Source organism: Triticum aestivum, chromosome 2A, assembly GCF_018294505.1.
Source record: "Triticum aestivum cultivar Chinese Spring chromosome 2A, IWGSC CS RefSeq v2.1, whole genome shotgun sequence".
NCBI lineage: Eukaryota > Viridiplantae > Streptophyta > Magnoliopsida > Poales > Poaceae > Triticum > Triticum aestivum.
Genome location: NC_057797.1, coordinates 698,645,536 through 698,650,377, shown reverse-complemented (window position 1 = coordinate 698,650,377; position 4,842 = coordinate 698,645,536).

Genomic DNA, 4,842 nt, shown 5'->3' with positions numbered 1-4,842 from the left:
GTTATAATTTCTTTTGCAAGGATAACCATTCTTCCTGGAGGAAATTGTAAGACCTATTTTATAAGCTGTTCCTGATGGATCCATTGAGTATCTAAAGTCCGACCTTTGTTTGAATACCATGCCAATGCTATCTCAAAAGTTTGTCTGTGGAACTTTGATTTTCAACAAGAACATTTGAAGCCCAATGCTAAATGTTTCCTGCTAAATTATCCAAACACCGCTGTATGGATAATGTCATGAAATTTCTCTCCCCTACCTAAAGAGTTTTCTACATTATATCCTGTCATGGATATCATGCTCTCCTTGTCCTTGGGAAGGATATACCCTTGAAATATGTGTTTAAACACATTTTCCTTTCCATTGTTCTGTTTAATCTGATAATCTTATTTTCCTTTCCATTGGTTGGATTAACCTTTCTTGAGGTCTATATGATCTAAGCAGTATTATTCTCCTGCTTATGTAAGCACCTCGTGGTACAAATCTGCCAGTAAGACCCTGTTACTATTGTTGGTGACATTTCGGTAACCACCGATGGACGAGAACTTTGCCTATTGGTCTGCCTCGATGCAACGAGCAGGAAAATGGTTCTCTTCGTCCCTCGCCCTTGGTACCAACGTTGTTGCCGACATAACTGACATGGTACTCTCTGACATGCCTTGCTATCATGCCCGTGCAAGATGTGACTGCTCCTATTAAAAAAACCCACATGGTGGGCCCATAACCCACAGTTCCGCAGGATCGAAACCTGACTCTCCTGTACACCCTGTTATCAAAGTTATTCCTCACGATTGACTTCGTATGTAATTCACGAGCCACCTTCAGGTCTCATATCGGACAGAATACTTATTCCCGTTGCTTTGACCCTTTCATGCCCTATAACAGGCATCGAATGATTGACTGCCCGCTCGGAACTTCATAGGATACCTCCTTACTTTGCTCTCGATAATTTTCTTAAGTTTCGATTCGAGAGTTACATTTCGCCACCTTCCTCGATGTTTTCGACCCGATAGTCAACCTTGCCGAGGTCCATTCTCCCAGAATGCCCACCCTTTATTCTTTTGTAAGTACGATGGAGTTCCTGAAGAAAGGACGCCGACTTCATCATGATGACTTGAAGCAGAGAAATGAAGACATCAATGAAAGGGATCAACCTCTTCGAAAGGGCAGCTAAGACCGAGAAGACTCGTTAGGTTTTTCGCTACCAGCACCTTTCCCCCATTACTCCACCGCTTAAATCTCGGGACGAGATTTCTTGTAGTGGAGGAGAATTGTGAGGCCCCGATACTTAAGCTACAGTAAACCTCTGTTAATGATGCCCCGTCACCACAATTACTGTTGCTAATCTCGCGTTAGTTCGAAACTGATTCAAATTCAAATTTTGAATCTAAGTCAAACAATAAAAGTTTTCAAACATTAAAATAAAAATCTTCGGTTTATACTAAATATTACATAGATAATTATGGTGTAGAGGACACAATTTTATAAAATGCATAAATATTTTAACTTGAATTAAAACATAAGAGAAAATAAATAAAAGAAAGAAAATACAAAAGAGAAAAACAAACAAAAAAAAGGAAAAGAAACCCCTTGGGGCTCCGGCCCAGCAGGCCACCGGCCCAACTGGGCCACGACCTACCAGGCCGGCCCAGCTCCCCCCTGGCCCAACCGGCCACACCTTATCCCCTCACCCCCGCAAACCCTAACCACCCACACCCCCACTCGCTCTCTCCCCTTTCCCCCGATCCAATTCTGGATCGGGATCGGGCCGACACCCCGCGCCCGCCCCCCCATGACGCCGGCGCCCCGTCCCCATCGCCAATCCCGTCGCTCGTCACCTCACCGTCCCCGGAGGCTGCCACTCGCCGCCCGAACACCGACGCTGCCCGATCCCGTCGCCCTCGGTGCCCGACGGCGCACTTCGCCCGACCCCGCCGCCGTCGCACCTCGCCAAGACGCCGCCGCCTCCACCTCGTCGTTCTACCCCGCCGGAGCTGCCTCCCCATCGTCGCCGGACTGCCGCCACCTCGACCCCTTCCTCGTCGGACCTCCCCGACCACCGTCACGCCTGCTGCCCGTGCCCTACAGCCCCGCCGTGAGTGTCCTCCTCCTCTCCCCTCTTCCCCGTCACCGCGCGCCCGAGGCCGTGCTCGCTCGCGGCCTCCCTGCGCTCGTCGCGCCTTCTCTGGATGGCCATCGCACCCGAGCCGTTCCCCGCCGTCGCCTCGCCGTACACGGCCGCCCGACCGCGCCCTGCGTCATGCGTGCTTGCCCCCGACGCCCCTCTGCACCCGCCAGCCCCTGCTCTTACCGCGTCCCCGACTCCTCTCCGGCCGGCCTCCCAAGCCCCTCCCCTGTCTCTGCGTTCACCGTGCCCGTGATCGCCCCTGACGTGCGGCGCCACGCTCGTCGCCCATCCCCTCGCCTCCGTCCCCCCTGCTTCCCCGTCGGCGCTCACCCCTGCACCCCCGCATCCTCTGCACACGGCCGTGGCCACGGCCGATGGCGCCGGCCCCCAGCGCTCCTCCGCGCGGCCGCCTCTCCACAGGCCACGGCCGGCGCGCCCCGCTTCGGCCATGGCCTCGCCGTGGCCACCGCCCCCTGCTCCGGCGCCTTGCCGGGTCCGCCCGCACCTGGGCGTGCGCCCGCTCGGGCCGCGTCCTGCGCCCGTGCCCGCTAAGCGGCGCCCGATAGGCCCCTGTACCTATGGCACGTGGGGCCCGCCCTGGAACGTTTTAGAACAAAAGAAAATAATGATAAAAATAAAAAATAAGCAATTAAATAAATATATTAAATAAATAAATAAATAATATCTAAAATAATTAAAAAATTAATTAATTAATTAATTAATTAAGTTAATTAATCCTGATTAGATTAACCTAATAACTAATTAAACTAATTAATCTGTTTTAGTTAATCTTAGTCAATGACAGTGGGACCCACACGTCAGGTTGACCAAGTCAACTTTGTTGACTGCTGATGTCAGCATGACATCATGCTGATGTCATTAATCTGTTTTTTGAATTAATTAAATAATTAATTAAATTTTAGAAATTAATAAAATCTTTAAAAAATCATATCTTTTAATCCGTAACTCGGATTAAAATATTTTCAACATGAAAGTTGCTCAGAACGACGAGACGAATCCGGATACGCAGCGCTTTCGTCCGCCACACACCCCTAACATATCAAACTCGCAACTTTCCCCCTCCGGCTCCTCTGCCCGAAAACACGGAACACCGGGAATACTTTCCCGGATGTTTTCCCCCTTCGCCGGCATCACCTCATACTGTGTTAGGACACACCTAGCACCGCTCTTTGTCATGTCTTGCATCGTCTTGCTTATGTTTGCACTGTATTTATTGTTTCTTCCCCCTCTTCTCTTCGGTAGACTACGAGACCGACGCTGCTGCTGCCCAGTTCGACTACGGAGTTGACGACCCCTCTCTCTTGCCAGAGCAACCAGGCAAGCCCCCCCTTGATCACCAGATATCGCCTATTCTACTCTATACTGCTTGCATTAGAGTAGTGTAGCATGTTACTGCTTTCCGTTATACCTATCCTCATGCATAGCCTGTCCTTGCTACTACTGTTGTTACCGTTACCTGCAATCCTACATGCTTAGTATAGGATGCTAGTATTTCCATATATGGCCCTACATTCTTGTCCGTCTGCTGTGTTATACTATCGGGCCGTGATCACTCGGGAGGTGATCATGGGTATATACTATATACTTATACATGATACATGTGGTGACTAAAGTCGGGTCGGCTTGTGGAGCACCCGCGAGTGGATCTTTGAGGCGGAGCGACAGGGCAGGTTGGGACTACCTGGGTGAGAGGTGGGCCTGGCCCTGTTCGGCGTTCGCGGATACTTAACACGCTTAACGAGATCTTGGTATTTGATCTGAGTCTGGCCATTTGGTCTATACGCACTAACCATCTACGTGGAGTAGTTATGGGTATCCCGACGTCATGGTATCAGCCGAAGCCTTCTAGACGTCAGCGACTGAGCGGCGCGCGCCAGATTGGAGCGTAAGCCTGCTCTTGTATTAAGGGGGCTAGTTCTGCTTTCGGCCGCCCACGCAACGTGCAGGTTTGCAATGGGCGATGGGCTGAGACCCCTGCGCCATAGGAGTTAGACCGGAGTGCTGACCTCTCTGTTAGGCCTAGGTGGGTCTGCGACGTGTTGATCTTCCGAGGCTGGGCATGACCCAGGAAAGTGTGTCCGGCCAAATGGGATCAAGCGTGTTGGGTTATGTGGTGCACCCCTGCAGGGAAGTTAATCTATTCGAATAGCCGTGATCTTCGGTAACATGACGACTTGGAGTTGTTCCTTGACCTTATGACAACTAGAACCGGATACTTAATAAAACACACCCTTCCAAGTGCCAGATACAACCCGGTGATCGCTTTTCCATAGGGCGACGAGGGGAGGATCGCCGGATAGGATTATGCTATGCGATGCTATTGGAGATGCTACTTGGAGATGCTACTTGGAGGACTTCAATCTACTCTCTTCTACGTGCTGCAAGACGGAGGCTGCCAGAAGCATAGTCTTCGACAGGATTAGCTATCCCCCTCTTATTCTGGCATTTTGCAGTTCAGTCCACCGATATGGCCCTTTAGACATATACCCATGCATATGTAGTGTAGCTCCTTGCTTGCGAGTACTTTGGATGAGTACTCACGGTTGCTTTTCTCCCTCTTTTCCCCTTTCCCTTCTACCTGGTTGTCGCAACCAGATGCTGGAGCCCTGGAGCCAGACGCCACCGTCGATGATGATTCCTACTACACTAGAGGTGCCTACTACTACGTGCAGGCCGCTGACGACGACCAAGAGTAG